The 18,884-nt window shown below is 36.9% G+C and overlaps 2 long non-coding RNA genes and 1 pseudogene across 3 annotated transcripts; all 3 read left to right on the forward strand.

The window, feature by feature from the left end:
• The first annotated feature begins 609 nt into the window (after positions 1 to 609).
• LOC125476496 lies at positions 610 to 1,146 on the forward strand. The gene is made up of 2 exons (XR_007257754.1): positions 610 to 771; positions 950 to 1,146. It is a non-coding gene; the product is annotated as an uncharacterized LOC125476496 (long non-coding RNA).
• Positions 1,147 to 5,815: 4,669 nt separating this feature from the next.
• On the forward strand, positions 5,816 to 8,106 carry LOC125476474. Of its 2 annotated transcripts, none has more exons than XR_007257740.1 (4): positions 5,816 to 6,129; positions 6,589 to 6,656; positions 6,771 to 7,559; positions 7,708 to 8,106. It is a non-coding gene; the product is annotated as an uncharacterized LOC125476474 (long non-coding RNA). The 2 variants fall into 2 exon arrangements; XR_007257739.1 differs by having other exon boundaries at positions 5,819 to 6,129; positions 7,711 to 8,106.
• An 822-nt stretch (positions 8,107 to 8,928) lies between these two features.
• Positions 8,929 to 12,570, forward strand: LOC103952327 (annotated as a pseudogene).
• The last annotated feature ends 6,314 nt before the right edge of the window (positions 12,571 to 18,884 follow it).

The raw sequence follows: 18,884 nt of genomic DNA on the forward strand, positions 1-18,884 counted from the left end.
ATCATACTAGACACACGCATTAGGCATAGAAATCTAATGCCTCAAAGGACTGCCTGGTATCAGAACAAAATTATCCCGACCTTGACTGTTGGAGCACTAGGCACGCTTACGAACTCATAGACGCTCTAGTATCAGGGTAAATGCGATCACATCAAACTAGACACATGCAGTAAGGCAGAGAAGTCTAACGCCTTTGCTCACTCAGTCCTTCACTGATACAAATCGTAGGGATTGCAAACTGATAAGCCTTCAGTCAAGACACAACAACAGCAATGCAGCTCAAAAAGCTGCCCACATCCTCTTGTTTCCGTCAGTCACGACTAAAATTCCCCTGCTTCCCAACTCCCACACCTCACATCTGACCCCAGAAGCTCCTACACACATTTTCGCATCAATAGAAGGAAGGCCGAATACAGAGTGGTGCCAAATGATAGCCAAATTGTGTTCACGGTGAAAACAGTTTTCAAGAAAATTACAAATGAGTTTCCAACCATTATTCGCCACAGATTTTTCTTAGAAGACTACAATATGCTTTATCATTGGTTGAATCGTGTTGATATACTGGCAAGTAATGCTATATATTGACATATATATATATATATATAAAAACATTAGTGTTTGTGTCATTCAACAATTTCTAATCATCTTATCACATTTGTTTGTTAAATTACAAGATGTGGTGGGTCATGTGAAGGGAATGCAACGCTTAGAACCAAAACAGGTCAATGAAAAAGTTGTGCACAGATGTGACATCGTTGTTGAAAATCTGAGGTAATTTTTTTCATTTACTTTTCATTCTACCCACTGCATAAAAAATTAAAATACCATCTAATAATTGTATGTTGTTTGATAATTATATAATCATTTTAACAATGACTCCATATTTTGTTAGCCAAATTAAAAAAAAAAATCTTTAAATTGAGTGCTAAAATTCTTTTTCGAATTGCAGTTAGAAGAGGCAAAATTTACACTTTGGGGAAATGTTGCAAAGAACTTTTCTTCTCTGTCGCTAGAAGCTTTGTTGCTGCGGGTTAGTGCTGTTTTTACAAGTTTGGAAGTGAAGTTGTACCGGGGTATTTAATATCAAAAAATAATAATCAGTTTTACATCATTCTCTAATAAATTTATTATACAGTTTGTCTTAAATGTTGCCATTTAATTTAATTTGAATATTGTTATTCTTTCTATTTGGGTTAGTATTTGAATAGTGGGCTTGAATGAGGAGGAGCTCAAAGATGCCAGAATAAATAAAGATTTGCCCGAAGCCCAGCGTCGAGCCCAGAAACAAGCTGAAGCCTTCTCAGCCAAGACAAAAGCCATGTGTCCATAATGGAAGTGACAAGTGATGGAGACCAACCTACTATCAGCCAAAAGGGACTTTCTAGTGGCATTACAAGTAAAAAACTGATGACTCACTATCTTTCCAGTGCTTTCGGGTAAGAGCAAAAACTACAACAATCAGGCCAAATTGCCTATAAAAGGGAAGATAGGCCCCAGAGACAAGGACACTAAACCAATCAAACAAACAAACATACAAACTTTGCTCTCAAGCCAGTTCGTACCCTTCAAGCTGAAATCAACCAAGATTCAGTCCTTTTAGCAATAGTTCCCTTAGAAAAACTATCTTTTGTCTAGTATAAAAACTCTGCTACCATTCCCAATGTTGTAGTATCGATCCTCTTGTGTAAACTTGTTTACCATCCATCATTTTTAGTCTACAGCCTCTGTAAAATCAAAGAAAAGTGGCTGCAAGAAGTTCAACCTTGTCAGACAAGGTGAAATCTTGCCTGAGGCTCTTAGTTTGTCATCTAAATTAGTAGATCTATTGCTTAATGCATTTTTCAGTATATATTCAAGTCATTTCCACCTGTTTTCTATTTTAAGAGTCCCATTTGCATCTGGATCTGGTTAACTTAATGGATATATTTTCACTAAGAGCAACTTGGAACCAAACAAATGACTTAAAAGGCTCTGGACTCCCTCCATTCGAACATACAAGATTATGAACTAAAAGTCCTTGTTTACAAGGCAAGAAAAAGAACTTAATACAGACTTAGCTCATCCATGACAATCCTTTGATAACAAGAAGTTTGAGTAACTTGGAACGCAAGTAATCAACTTAAAACACGCTTGTTATACATGTGCTATACTGAGATAGCAGTGGCACGCCTAAGCATTTAGTTAGTTTTGATTGCGAGCCTCAAGGCCTACACCTAAGGCCCCACAAAGGCATATTTCAGAACTAACTTCAAGCTCTTATTGCAGCACACAAGACAAGCAAGAGCCCAACTACCAAACATATACATCCAAAGTGCCAATCTCTTGGAAGCTGTGCTAAGGTCCAGACACCTTCTTTAGAAAAATCTTTGCCTGCACACTTTCATTACATAGATACACATGCATTGTTAATTACAACATTTGCTTATACATTCATCTGTTATCATACGAACTAATAAATTATCATTGTGACATCCCACATCGTCCAGGGGAGTGATCCTTAAATGTATATTCCCATCCGTACCTAGCACGAGGCTTTTTGGGAGCTCACTAGCTTCGGGTTTCGTAGGAACTTTGAAGTTAAGCGAGAAGGGGGCTAGAGCAATCCCATGATGGGTGACCCACTGGGAAGTTGCTTGTGAGTTCCCAAAAACAAAACCGTGAGGGAATGGTAAGCTCAAAGCGGACAATATCGTGCTACGGTGGTGGAACGGGCTCGGGAAGTGATCCACCCTGGGCCGAGATGTGACAATATGGTATCAGAGCCAATCCCTGGCCGCGTGTGTGCCGACGAGGACGTTGGGCCCCTAAGGGGGGTGGATTGTGACATCCCACATCGCCCAGGCGAGTGATCCTTAAATGTATATTTCCATCTGTACCTAGCATAAGGCCTTTTTGGAGCTCACTGGCTTCGGGTTCCGTAGGAACTTCGAAGTTAAGCGAGAAGGGGGCTAGAGCAATCCCATGATGGGTGACCCACTGGGAAGTTGCTCGTGAGTTCCCAAAAACAAAACCATGAGGGAATAGTAAGCCCAAAGCGGACAATATCGTGCTACGGTGGAGTAGAGCTCAGGTTGTGGTGGGGCCCGGGATGTGACAATCATTCTCTTTTTGTGCTACTTTTTAAAAATTTGTAAAAACTAACTCAATTTGAAATACATTGAGGTACTTAAATTGTATTGATAAATTTTTATTTTTGTTAATTGTTGGTTTTCACTTTATTCATTGTTTTCTTCATAGGCAGACAATGTTATCTTAAACAACATTGGTTCCTCACTTTTCTTCATTGACCCAGACATTACAGAAATAAACTCATACAAATCAGTGTGAGCATATTTAATAATGTTAAAACAAATTGAATCTTTGTTTAATATTTTTGGAATGCAAAAATTTTTGTTTCTGCAATATCATCGAGATAAAATTGCATATTAAATGTTGCAGGTTTTCCAGTCGGCAGATTCTCTCAGAATATTGCCCTCATCTTCGAACCAAGCAAATGAAGCCGAAATCTTGCAGACCGCGAAAAAAATGACAATTGATCAGTTGGCTTTTTTGGATCCAGATTTACACAGGGTATACAAACTAATTACATGTTATTTTCTTTGGCTAAAATTTTGTCATTGGATTCTCGCATTTTTAACAAAACATATGTATCATGAACATTGCTGATGCAAATCTTGGTTAAAATATTTTCTAGGATGATACATTTTTGTGTGAAGCATCTGTGAAACGTTTTGACACAAGGCATGACTGGTGGTACAGTGCTTGCCCAACCTGTGTCAAGCAAATGCATAAGGATCCAACTGGACAGTTAACTTGTCACAAACACCCAAATCAAATTCCAACTCCTTGGTATTTTCCTTTTTGTCTTAAAATAATTATTTGGTTATTAATAGTTTTGCTAATCCCTCACCTCTGAACTATATGTATAGCAAATTTAGCACTTCACTTACTATGTAGAAAACATATATTTCCATTTAGCTCTATTTGTAATATCTTTTTGATTAAATAAATCTATTATGAATAACTGTTTTTGTTCATCAACTGCATTATCAATTTTTCTTGCCGTTGTAAACTGAATTACAACATCTAACTTTCATTTTTAAACATACGTACAAGGTACCCTTGGTTCTTCAGGATGAAACTAATGAAATCAGTGCTTTAATAACTAATCCCTCACCTGTGAAATATATATATATATATAGCAAATTTACCATTTCACTTACTATGTACAAAACATATATTTCCATTTAGCTCAATCAATGATATCTTTCTGATTAAATAAATCAACTATGAATAATGTTTATGTTCATCAACTGCATTATCAATTTTTCTTGCTGTTATAAATTGAATTACAGCAACTAACTTGCATTTATATACATAGGTACAAGGTAAACTTGGTTCTTCAGGATGAAACTGATGAAACCGGTGCTTTAATAATTGGTAAATGCGGGGAAAAATTATTTAGTGCAAGCCGCAAAAATTTGGTCTTCAATCAGAGATTAGCGGATCAACAGCAATTGTCAAATGAATTTTTAAGACTGATAGGGCAGAAAAAAAAATTTCACCTCCGATTCAGCAGCCTAAAAAATTACATGAACTTCAATGATCTTCTCATCCACAATGTCTCTAAAGATGTGTCCATGCAACCAGCAGCTCCGCAGACTCTTTTCAAACAAGTATCAATGCCTTCCACTACATTATCATCATCTACCTCTACCCCAGATACAAGTGCCCAATCATATAAAAGAAAGAGGGAATCAGTCAGTAGACCGCTTTTTTTCGATGCCAAAAAAGGTAATACATTAGTGAACAACTATCTTTGCCGTGTTTAAATTAATTTTTTATTTTTTATTAGGCATCCCTATTTTTCAACGTTTGCTCTGTTTTTAAAACAGTGATATGGAAGAAATTTCGGAAGCCAGTGGCCAAGATTTTGATGAAATTCCTATCAAGTTATTGAAAAGATCTTCTCCAACTGGTTAAGGAAAAAACACCTCTCCACCAAAAAAATATTGGGTGACCATCCGTCTTATATTATATTTTCCAGATTATAATTTTATTCTTGCATCATTCTATCATTCGTTTTTATGTTTTACTTTTTTTTTTTTCCTTTCCCTGGATTGCTTTCTCAACAGTCAAGAAGGTTGATGCAAATGCTTCATGTTTTGCTGAAGAGAAACAAGACAGTTATTATGGATTTTAATAAATCCACAGACAATGTTTCTTTATATTTTTTTGCCAACTGAACAGTACAACATGGTCTAAATGCCTTAATATTTTTTTGGCATGTAAATAGCACAATGTTGCCAATATATTTTGAATGTAAATAGCACACAACCCTGTAATATTTTATGTGCAACTGTTGCAGGCAGTGCAAAGCTAGAAACCACTGAATTGAAATGTCTACCTGCAATATTTTTTGCATGTAAATAGTAGGATACCAGCAGCTATTAACCCAGAATCCATGTCCTATGTTGCAGTCCTCTTTTCTAAATAGATGACAATGAATTTTAAAAGTTTTTTTTTACGCATTCTATGCGTTGAACAATCTTTCAAACATTTCTAGTATAAACAGTATTAGTTTTCTCTCAAATCATTTTTACGTTGTTTGAACAAAACATTTGACACAATTTTAAAACTCGCAATAACGCGCGGCTAATGCGTTCTAGTATATACAGAAAGAGAAAAGGGGCTACTGTTAATTCTACAGTGGTCTTCCATTTTTTCCCCCTTCAGCTGCTCTCAAGTCAGGTTTTTTTTTTATATTGCACAGTAAGATGACGATTATTTCCCTGGTGTCCACTAGAAATCTCTCAACTTTTCTGCTTTCTGTCGACCAAGCAAATCCCTGCTTCTCGAACGCTATCACTCGCAGCGGAACCACCGCCACCGCCACGCCGCTGCGGCGTCAAATTATGGGCCTCTAATGGCGTCGTTTTCTAAAATCCTCTGTACTCAAGGTAAGTTATTCTAGGTTTTAGTACCATATTCAGATCATCCCCAATTTCGAAATTTTAGGGAATTGATTCGTTTTCGTGTTGCATGTTTAACATTCATCTGGGTGATGGTGGTTTGACGGGTGTACGAACTGGAATTGCTGATGGTAGGCTTGAATTTGGCCAAATTTGGGTTAGAATCGTAAAACTCTAATCCTAATTTTGTCCTCCTTCGAATTTAAGAGCGAAACTTGATGTATGTATACTCTTTTTTTTTTGTTGTGAATAATGCAAATTAAGTGTCTTTGGAGGTATTATGGGTATACTGTCCGAATTGGGATTTTTAAAGTTTATCAAGAAATTTGATCTGGGATTCTGAATTTTTTTTACAACTCAGTAATTTGTGGAGTTATTCTTACGTTTTATCTAGAAATTGATCTAGGTTCATATATTTGTGATTGACATTGTTTTTTTAGTATTTTTTTTCCGTCACTAACACAGCCATGGTTTTAATTTGCATCAAGTTTCAGCATTTTGTTCTAATTTTTGCAAGTTATTTGGTACAACTATTCATATTCTGAACACAAATGCTAAGAGTCTCAAGAGCAATGAAGTTGTTGTTGAAAATAGTAAGTCGATATTACTGAAACAGGCATAAGCACCTCTACTGTTGTCTCGAAGCTGGATGGCGAAGATGGACGGATTGTGTTCAAGGCTCAGGTTCATTATTTCCTTTTGATTTTACTGATCAAAGTTGTTATGTTATTCACTGCTGGACTTTTGTAATAATTATGTGTTCCTAATCCTAAAGTTGCCCCTATTTCTGTCTCATAGTTGTGATTTTGCTGGGAAAGGCTGAAGAAGTTAAGGAGACCGCAGTTCGTGTGGCTGCAGCGTGAAGGCATATATGATTCAGCAGAGTTTGAGTTGAAACTTGGATGATGAGTAGTAGCTGGGTAATTCAATAGCATAATAAGGATGTGTATATGAGAGACAGATTTATCACTTTGCTTCCTAATGCATGTTTTCTTACATGCCCTTTGATATAAATAATAAGGTTTTTTGCAGCTCACATCTTTCTCTCTCTCTCAGCGCACACACTCACACAGAAACTACCACATTATTAGAAAAGCTGAAGAAACACTAGAATTTAGCGAGTCTGAATCGTTGAGGTTGACATTTAGGGTTCTGGGTCTGCTTCAAATTTCAAATTTTATCCCCATATTTTAGTGTCATGTACGGTTTGTGTTGCGCTAAAAGCATGATTGTTTATGTTGGAGTGGTTTAAGGGAATGTCCAACTGAGTTGGGCAGTTTTTGTTCATTCTGTGAAGGTGAGCGTCTTTGGAGGTATTGTGGGTATATTGTCCGAATTGGGGTTTTTAAAGTTGAAATTTAATCTGGATTCTGAATTTTTTTTACAATTTAGTAATTTGTGGAGTTATTCTTAGTTTTTATCAAAAAATTTGATCTAGGTTTCATATATTTTGTGAAATTATATATATATTGTTGTGGTAGTTCAGGTAATTTATGCGTTTGAAAAGCTCGAGAGTTGAATGTGACAAAGTAAGCAGATCAACATGCAAACCTGAAACCAAAAAGCTCAAACCTCGACAATTCGATGGTTAGCCCTGTTTTCAAATTTTGTTTGCTTCAGTTAATTTTGTGTAAATTAATTAATAACATATTAGAGCGAAACCCTATTGGTTATTGTGGTTTTTTTTATTTTTTATTATAGGTAATAACATGTATTTTCTCTTCTTTGCATTTAGCAGTAATCAACCTTAGTTATGCGACTCAAAATCTGGGGCAGCTTCTGGACCTTATTCTCAGGAAGGTAACATTTTTATTTCTTTTCCTTATCATTTGATTGGGTTTTGGATTTACGATTTCAATTTGGTGCCATTAAGCTATCACCCTTGGACCCTAGAATTCAGGTAACCCCATGATTTTAATATTCCTTTTTCTGTTTTATGTAATTATTGTTCTATGAATTGTATTTTTCGGTTAAATAATGATTAATTAGAATGTCTAGGGAAAAAACTCGGGCATTGCAGCGTTTGGAGTGAACACAATGGAACAATGGAATCAATTTTCATTTTCCAAAGACCGGCTCCAACTTTGTTGATGAATTTCGTTCTCAATTTTAATCGGCTATCTACTTGAATCCATTTCCAAGCTTAATTAGTTCATGCAATTAGCGCTCTTTCATGTTTAAATATACTAAATACTTTAGTTTTGAAATTTTGTGTTGAATATCAAGATAGAGACCTTTCTCTAGAACACCATCTGTCTATTTATGCATTTGTTATCTAACTTTATGTTATTCCTTTCATTGTTCTGATCTTTAGCAAGAGCATCCTATAACAAATCCAATTGTCATTTGTTCACATTAACTTCTAAGAAAGGAGGAGGAACAAAGTGAAGGAACAAACCCATTAGATTCAGGAAATTCAACACTACTCATTGTTTCTTATTGTGGATAGGGTTGTAAATAGATTTTCACATGTAAACAAGTAGTATTACTTATCATATATACTTAAAACATTTACATGTTTATGTAGTTTCAAAACCTGCAGCATTGTGCGGGCACACTTGCTAGTATAAACTAAAGAAAATGACAAGAGTACCAAATTAATCCATTACATGTGTAGCATATTGACTTTGAAACGAAAAAATTAACGTGATTAGGAAGATAGACACAACGAGATATACAACTAGTTACAGGGAATATTATCGCCTGCCAAAGATGCTCTCGTTGATACTTTCTACCATTTGTATATTAAAGTCAAATGCGAAAGAGTGCTGCAATCAGACATTTAAGTTTCCTTTGAGCTGAGGGAACTGGATGACCACATATTAATTCGGATATTTTCTACTAGATGAACAATCTTAATTGTCATAGTGAAATATCTGGCTACGACTTTCCCAGTTTCACACTGGAGAACAATTTGTCTTCCCACGCACCCGACTATTCAACAATGACTACTATTCAACAATATTGAAGGAACTCGAAAATGATTGGTTGCTTGCAGGAAAAGGTATCAATGTTTATTTCAATAAGGTGTTCAAATGACAGACAAACATTTAATTGAAAGTACATAGACGGACGATTGAAACCTTCAATATTCAGTGCTTTCCCATGAAGTTTATGAAAAATCCGTCAAAAGCTTCAACTAAGATGTGCTTGCTTCTTTTCTACTCTTCTTTGCTGCTCATCGTCGCAGCAGTATTCTCCACAGCTGATGACGCCATGAGTACATTTCAATCCATTAGAGAAGGTGAGACTGTAGTTTCAAATGGCGGTACGTTTGAGCTAGGATTTTTCAGTCCTGATGCTTCTAATAGACGGTACGTGGGGATATAGTACAAGATATCTGTGACAACCATAGTATGGGTTGCCAACAGAGACACGCCACTCACTGATAAGTCCGGCATTCTGAAGGTCACCAATCCCGGAATTCTTGTCCTCAACCACAAATGAGCACAGTCTGGTCCTCCAATACATCAAGAACCGCACAGAGTCCAGTGGCACGTCTTTTGGATTCGGGTAATCTTGTCGTGGCAGATAGAAGTGATGATGACCCTGGGAACTTTCTGTGGCAAAGTTTTGATTACCCTGTTGATACATTCTTACCAGGTTCGAAGATTGGTAGGAACACAGTTACAGGCTTCAATTGGCAGCTTAGATCGTGGAAAAGTCCTCAGGATCCTTCTCAAGGCAATTGTACATTTCAACTTGGTCCCAAGGATATGCAGAAATATTTGTGAGGGAAGGTTCGGTCATTAAATTTCGGTCTGGACCATGGAATGGACTCCGGTTGAGTGGAACGCCTCAGTTAAATCCAAACCCTATATACACATACGATCTTGTTTTTGAACATGATGAAATGTACTTGAGTTACAAGCTTCACAACAACTCAATCCTTACGAGGGTGGTTATAACCTCAGATGGAGTGCACATCTACACATGGATTGATAGAATCAAAGGCTGGGTTCCTTACCTAACAGCCCAAACTGATACTGTGACAACTATGCATTATGTGGTGTACATGGTGCATGTGACATGGAAAAGTCCCCGGTTTGTAGCTGTTTAAAAGGATTTACACCAAGGTTTCCGAAAGAATGGGATATGTTAGATTGGTATAATGGCTGTGTGAGAAAGACTCCTCTAAATTGCACCGGAGATGTGTTCCAAAAGTACTCGGGGGTGAAGTTGCCTAGCACAGAACAATCCTGGCTTAACAGAAGTATGAACCTCAAGGAATGTGAGATGGTGTGCATGAAGACTTGCTCCTGCACAGCTTATACAAATTTAGATAGTTCGGAATGGAGGAAGCGGGTGCTTGCTGTGGTACGGCGATCTAATTGATATAAGATACTTTGCTGAGAACGGGCAAGATATTTATATAAGAATGGCTGCATCGGAACTAGGTATGCAAAAAACACCTGTTGGTGAATATGCATTTATTTATTCATGACCAAATGCTTGAAACAAAGTCAAGACATAATGAAGTGAAACGTTGTATTGTTTCCAACAGTTTAAACCTTGAATTTTGACACAATTAGCAATATCTTCTTTTAGAATTGTCTCACAAACTAGCAAGTATTAGTTGGATGATAGGCATTATACAGTTTTTATTTTTTTATTTATTACTCTCCGACTCATAGATTTTCTGTTTTCAAAAATATCATTCGTAGATCATGAATACTCTGAATCCAATGTAAAGAAAATGAGAATCATAATAAGCACTACTGTATTGTCTACCGGACTGCTGATCCTAGGCCTTGCCCTGCTGTTTTATGTTTGGAAGAAGCAGCACCAAAAAGGTGGTAAGTTGGCTGTACTATTCTTCCCCTCTACAGTTCAGTTGTATAGGGAATTTTTTTTTTCACCCCTTGTTACTGCGTCTTTGCAGGAAAATTGGGACGTAGCCAAGAGGAGGATATGGAATTACCGTTATTTGACTTGATGACTGTAGTTTCTGCAACCAGTAACTTTTCAATTGAAAACAAACTTGGTGAAGGCGGTTTCGGATCTGTATTTAAGGTAAAACCAGGTAGTCCTTAACTGTTACCATGTTGCATAGATATGTAGTTCTGGTCATAATATGGAATGATGGACATAAGCTGATGGATTTTAGGGTACGATGAAAGACGGACAAGAAATAGCAGTGAAAAAGTTTTCAAAAAGTTCTAGACAAGGACTCAACGAGTTCAAGAATGAAGTTAAACTTATTGCCAAACTTCAGCATAGGAATCTAGTGAAGCTTCTTGGATGTTTCATTCAAGAAGACGAGATGATACTGATCTACGAGTTCATGCCTAACAAGAGCTTAGACTTCTTTATTTTTGGTTTGACCGCTCAAAAACCTTAAACTTTGGTTCCATCAATTCGCTTATGCTAGCATGATGAATTTTTTGACAATTATGAACTACGATATTTTGCAGATCAAAGAAAAAGGATGTTGTTAGACTGGCCGAAGTGCTTTGAAATTATTAATGGGATAGCTCGAGGGCTCCTCTATCTTCATCAAGATTCTAGATTGAGAGTTATTCATAGAGATCTCAAAGCAAGTAACATTTTATTAGGCAGTGAATTTAACCCAAAAATCTCAGATTTCGGCCTGGCTAGAAGCTTTGGAGGAAATGAAACGAAAGCAGAAACGAAGAAAGTGGTCGGAACATAGTAAGTATCCTAAAACACAATTGTATGATTGCTTTTTAAGAATTTTCGAAAACACTAATAGAAAGTCTAGATTCTTTGTGTATAAAAACGTTTTTTGACACATTAGTTTGCAGCGGTTACATGTCCCCAGAATATGCAATTGATGGTTTCTACTCAATAAAGTCCGACGTCTACAGCTTTGGTGTTCTGGTGTTAGAGATAGTGAGTGGGAGCAGAAATAGAGGATTCTCTCATCCAAACCACAAACTTAACCTTCTTGGACATGTGAGTGTGACAACATCAAATGTCAAGTTAAAATTTCTTATCGCTCGATTCCGCTACTTCTACTAAGTAGACTAGTTTTCGTGTTTTAGGCATGGATGCTACACATAGAAGGCAGGCCTCTCGAACTACTTGATACAACAGTAAAGGACTCCGCTCTGCTTGAAGTTGTAAGAACAATTCATATGGGTCTTTTGTGCGTGCAGCAAAATCCAGAAGACAGGCCAAGTATGTCAGCTGCAGTTCTAATGTTGAGTGGTGAAGGTGCATTGCCTCAACCTCTAAAACCTGGTTTTTACAATGAAAGGGATTTGACTGACCTTGAAGCTGGTCGTTCTTCTAAAGTATGCTCGGCTAATGAAGTCACTACTTCACTACTCGAGGCTAGATAAAATATTAGGAAATGATTTCCGCACACCTATCTCTCATTATTGTATCTTTTGATTTTCCTACAACTTCTTCAAGGCAAGAAATAAATTATGTGGCGTAACTTATATTTCGTGTTGGTGCATATATATTCTTAGAATTGAACACAAATATGAGAGATTCCAAGCCTCTTATTTATGTTTTCTTTGGATTTGAGGTGTAGTTCGTAATTTTATATAATTCATGTAAAAAATGGATCCGATTCCACATAAAAATCTAACATGTGGTTCGTGTAGCATTGTTATTTATATTTACTCGATTCTTTGTACTTCTATGTATTCAGTACGATTGTTGGTTGTGATCTTTTAGGCATGAAGTTTACACATGGAAGGCAACTCCATTGAACTGCTTGATACATCAATAGGAGACTTCAGTAATCCACATGTTGTTTTGCGGTCGATCCATGTCTCTTTTATGTGTGCAGCGAAATATTGTCAATTTGATAATATTTCATTACCTGATGTTGAGTGGTGAAAGTGCATTGCCTCAACGTCAAAAACCTGGTTTTTATAGTGAAAGGGATCTAGAGGACCTCAAAGTTGATCCTTGTGCAAACGAGGCTAGGGCATTTTCAGCTAATGAAAGTCACTTTTACAGTACTCGAGTTTGAAGTTTGAATTAGAGAGATTAAATGGTTATCGTTGTACCAACAGCATGAAAGCAACTGAGGCAATTGACAGCAAAGGAAACAAGGTTGCAAAAAAAACCACCACAATCAGCAGCCAAGAACAACCCAAAGCAGAACAAAAAACAAACAGGAAACAGAGAGACTCTAAGAGAGAAAAAATTGGACAAAGAAATTCAGCAGGGAACGGTAGACACAATGGCATATAACTGCTCCTATTTCACAAACTTACTCCCAATCTTCACTGCTATTCCACTCTTGAGATTCATTCCTTTTTCTCTTTGGGTCCTCTGTTACAAATCGAATCAACAAAATAAAAGAATCTATAACGTGATTTTCAACCTAACTATAAAAAAATGAGCTTCATAACAGCTCCATCAGTATCATTTCAACCCAACTCAAAACAAACTGATTGTATGTCATAAGTTTATAAACACGCAGAAAATATATCAACTCTCATCACTAATCAAAAGCTTACAAATGTCAGGTAAGAACATACACAAAATAAGGAACCTGAACGGAGCACCTCAAAAGGAAACCTGAAAAGGAACCTGAACAGAGTTCGGGAGTACTACATTAGGTAGGTAATGAAATATAGAAAACTAATGAAAATGTTTGAAAACTTTGAGTTTTAACGATAAGGACAAAATAAAGGGTAAAGTGAATAGTACCAGTATTGACTTTTTAGTGTAAAAATGTGGTTTTTCGTTAAAGTAAACAATACATGGATCTTTTCGTTAAAGTTCCCATGGAATATTATCAAATTGATAAACTGGCAGAGCACATCATATTAACAAAGAATTTTGGTAAATAACTCAATAGAAACAAACATAGAGGAATATAATTAACGGCAAATAAAATAAAATCAACCTTAAAAGAAAATAAGAAACAGCCAAGTTGGGACCTTTACTTACAGACCAAAACAGGATTTACATGTAATTACAAAGCTGTATTCACAATATAATTAATTGAAGAAGAGTGCAAATATTAGGCTACATTTGACTACCTAACAATGCTGTTTAAGTTTAACCTCTGCTTCTATTCCTAACGTTTTGAACTGAGGATTAATCAACCTGTTCCGTGTCTAAAATCGTCAGAGCATTGTTAGGGGCAGCCCTGCCCATTAGAACCTGAAAAATTCCCGAAGGTAAAATTTCAAAACTTAATGCCAAGGCCCATTACGAAACATAGAGGAACCATAACCATAACAAATACATTGAAATACACAAATATGCAGCAAATCCCTAACACCACTGCAAGCAATTAAGAAAAAAATTTCTTTAAATCAACCACCACATTCAACTTAACAATTGTTTCCATAGAAGAAGTAAAATTGGATAAAAGATACCTGATTTCGTTCAAAACTGTTCAAATTCCTGAACCCCTCCAGCAATTGGGGTTGTAATTTGACGTAATTGGATTGCTGCATCCAAACAAAGAGCTTCAATCAAAATTCTGTGCACTCGGACTCTAATCTTCTTGTTCTGCTGAAAAGATTCCAAATAGTGGATCACAAATATGTCGAATAGATATGGGGTGTTAAGTTATTTATCCTATGAAGATAAGGTGGCCTCCTATTTAAAGGGTTCCATGTGTAAGATTAAGAAGTGAATTAAAAGTTATTCTAAGAAGAAAGTGATTTCTCCTTCCTAAACAAGCATTTGGTTTGGTTGTGTTGAGGAATCCACGATTAACAACGTTGAGCGAATCCGTTGCTCTGGTTGAGTGATTCTCAGTTACTACCCCTGTCTCTTCAAGACCTTTGGTCTTTTCTACGTCAAGTGACATTAGAGCAGGTTTTCCGCCGCGGATTTAAAGGAAAAAATGTAAATTCGTCTTGTTGCTTCTACACTTCTTCACATTTCAGTTCTCTCTGTCCGAGTCACCCAAAAGGTTACATATATCATTGGAAAGGTCTTTGAGTACACTTTCCAACAGAAAAGACAGTGCCTCAATCAAAGTTTTATGAAGGAATTTGCTAGCAAAATAGTAAAGGGTGTGCATTTTGCGCAAAATCTGCAAGGGCGATTTATTTTTTAACGAAGAGATATACCAGCACCTTGTTCCAATGAATAATAATCAGGTATATGACAGTCACTCTAGTATTAACTATTTGATATAGAAAAATAAGTTACTGCATTGCAGAAACAAGCAGTGAATTGAGAATCACCATTGCAGTGGCTCCTGGGCCAGAACTGTCAGCTCCACTGCCAAATTCTCAATGGGAGCAGGAGCAGCCGCATACGTAGCAAAATATTTGACAAAAGGCAAGAACTGCTACCGCCATGTACGCAGCACACCAAATTCCCGCCGCCACCAACAATTTCAGGACATCGGAGTAGGCCATAAAAATCATCAATGGCACCTAAAACCATAAAAATAACACAAATTATACATCAAAAAACAAAACTTTAACGAAATCAGAGGCGGATATCATAAATTCATACCTCAAACTGCGTAGAATCGATTGGCGCTTCTTGTTAGGATTTTATGGGATGCTTGTACCGAGAAAAATCGGAATCGTTGAAGAATCAACAAAAAAGGTATCAATAGAGTTGGTACTTGAGAGACTGAGAGAGGTTTCAAGGGTTTTACTAGTGGCAATTTTGAAATCGGGTAATATGGTTGAGAAAACAGCGGGCTTTGGATTCGGAGCCTCCCAGATTACGAAATGTTTTTACTTTTTTTTATTATTATTATTTTAACAAATGATACGGTGGGATTGAGTTAAGCCTCACAATGACTCAACAATAATGTAGTTTAAATTTATCTTTGGTGAGAATTAAATAAGATCTGACGCTTACAAATGAAGAGAAGTGTCACTAAACCGTAATACTAGATTATGAGATTCCACAATGTTAAAAATGTGGCTTTCAACTGTAGGCCCATATACTTGGAGCCTAGTTTTGAAACCCTGCATTTTTTAATATTGGTCCAACTTTAATTTATTTATTTTTTTCAAATTTATTATTTAATATTCCCCAGGCTATTTTCATGTACTTAGACATTCCACGAAAAATTGAGTTTGATTCTAGTTCTATAGGAACCAAAATTATACAGTGGGCAATTAAGAATAAATTATCTTAATATACCCCCACATACTTCCACATAATACCCTTACACCCCACATTCTTAATATACACCTTACATTTTCTACATGCACCCCATATCTTCTATACACCTCACATTTCTAGACACACCCCGCCTCGTAATATCCACTAGGACTCCTAATCGAGCTGTGCTGGCCGACATCTGGAAGGTGACGAAGCCATAAAGTATAGTGATGTGGAAAATGGAATAAATTTAAACCTAAAAGTGCCAAAAGACAAGAGTGCGCTGTGAGCGGGAATGAACCCATTTCACACGCGACATCAGAGCATAAGTAAAGTACAGTAGTGTGGATAAGGATCATACCCTCAGAGGTAGCCACCTATATTGAGATTTGCCAAGAATCCTCGTCGAAACGAATTTTCAGCACTAAAACCTGGAGGGGCGAAAAACAGAAAACGTGAGTGGGTAAAAACAAAACTTTTGAAACCATTTCTCTTTCCAAAAATAATAATCCCTTATCGTAAAACCCGTATAATTTACCAGAAAATAATACTACATACGTATAAAGAAATCAGGCTTGAGAGCAATGAAAATCAAAGTATGTGCCATGTCAAGTATCTTAGTAAAAAATATGTAAGCAAGGTGTTGTGAATCAATATAAAATGATATGTCAGCCGGAGTCACCTAACGTGACCTATACGGCTAAACCTATAACTCATCAAATATGCCTGCACACGAGTTGGAACCATCTATTATGCTCTGTAAGACAGAGCTAGGTGTAAACAAGTACGCTCAAGTGCTACGATCACGTGAAGGCTGTGCGAATAATCGTGACTCACCTACGAGTCGGAACCACCTAATGTGGTCTGTATGACAGGGCTTTGCACCAAACTTGGATCTAAGGTGAGCGTGTGGTGCAAGAGGTGAACAACACTTGAATGACTGTACCCTAGGCCACGGGTGGGAGCACTAACACTGGAGTGTAGGATAATGAGCTTTACATGTCTTTATGTATAACCATAACCAATGCAACCACCAACATCATACAATACTCACTTGAAACTTACCTGGCCTCCGCAGCGTCATACAATAGTATGCATATACATACTAGTGCATATAATAAAATGAAATGCAAGCATGACATGGCATTTAAAAATATACGCTTATTTAAAACAGTTTCTGGGAAAATGTAAAACATATATACGTATATATAGAAAACCAAAAGCCTACTCACCTGGACTCTGCGCTACAACTTCCTAGCACAAACATCGAGACGTCACGAACAATCGGCGCCTAGAACAATTATCAAACCACATCTCAGAATCCTCATCAATAGAACACGTAACTTACATAAAACAAATCCCCAATGACGTTCTAGAATGATTTGAGACCCATTGACCAAAAGTCAACCGTCGGTCAATGGTTGATGGTAGGGTCCACAACCCTACGTAACTCGATCTGAAGATCCGCTTCTTAGATTTATGATCCATAACATCCAAAGATCCACATTATGCTTCTAGCATAACATATTAAAATTTCATTACGATCCAACAGTTGGATCTCCGTCAATTGCAAATTCAAGTGGCGGTCAACGTTTTATTTTATGAATTCACAAGTCTAATTCGGAAAGATCCATACGTCGGATTCCCGATCCGTAAGTTCCTATGGTACTCAAATATTACGTACTATAACATATTAAAGTTTGGTGATGATCCACACTGGATACTCGGTTACTATTCTAATCAAGTGGCGGACCTTAATGGAACTTCACCTGGATTCTACAGATTTTGCAGCTATCCTGGGCAATCTTTAGAGCTCCATATCTCACTTGTTTCTCAACCAAATTCGACTCATAATATACCAAATTGAAGCTAGAGAAGTATAGAAAAAAATTTTGCCTACTTGGAGTCCAAATGGTCGCCGGAGATGGCCAGAAAATGGCCTGAAATACGGCTGTCCGCGGGAAAACAGGGAAATTCGCCAGAATTTCTGGGCAACCTTTCAACGTCCATAACTTTGTCAATACTCAATGAAATCAAGTGATTGAAAAACGAAAATCATAGTTCTTGATGAGACGAAGAGATTGATACCTTGTAAAATGGATATCTCGCCGTGATTTGACTGGAAAATGACTCGAAAGTGCAGGAGGTTGCTGGAAACTGGGCAAACTTTAAATCGTTATAACTTTCTCATTTCATCACCAAATTAAACGATCCAAACATGAAAATTTATCTAATCAACGAGAGGAATAGATTTATACCTGTTTAGAGTTCAAAATATGGCTGGAAATTATCTGAATCACGCCTAGAAGTAACGGCCCAAAACCTTGTTCTTTGAACTCGTGTTTCGGGTTCGATTTCAATGAAACAAAACTCAAAACTGGGTTTATGGCAGTGAAGACATGTAGATAATGGTGGTTTTGATGTTCAACAAGCCGAAAGATTTGGTGATGATGATGGTTTGTTTCACGGGAGAAAGGAAGACCCCAGAGAGAGAGAGTTAAGAGAGTAGAGAGAAAAGCTACGAAAGAAAGAAGAAAAAGAAAGAGAGTGTTCCAGAAAAGTGGGGGTGGCCCCACGTGGCACTCATCCAACGGTCCGACAAAATACCACATGTTCAATTAATTATCAATTTACCAAAATATCCTTGACGTTTAAAGGTTCATAGAATTTTCGTTATCATTCCAAATTACATTTTGGTTGCATCCACGCGTTCATAGCGACGAGTACTATGAGAATACACCAAGTAAACGAGTCTTACATGACATGACACGACAGTCAACAAGAGTCAACATTTTGCCTCGAAGGGCATTTTCGTAAATTTACATTTAAAAATTATAAAAATCATAATTTTTAGAGACAAGTCGTTACATTTCTCAAATCTTATAAAGCTTTTAA

The sequence above is a fragment of a genome, unplaced genomic scaffold, assembly GCF_019419815.1.
Source record: "Pyrus x bretschneideri cultivar Hongxiangsu unplaced genomic scaffold, Pyrus_bretschneideri_v1 Contig19, whole genome shotgun sequence".
Classification (NCBI taxonomy): domain Eukaryota; kingdom Viridiplantae; phylum Streptophyta; class Magnoliopsida; order Rosales; family Rosaceae; genus Pyrus; species Pyrus x bretschneideri.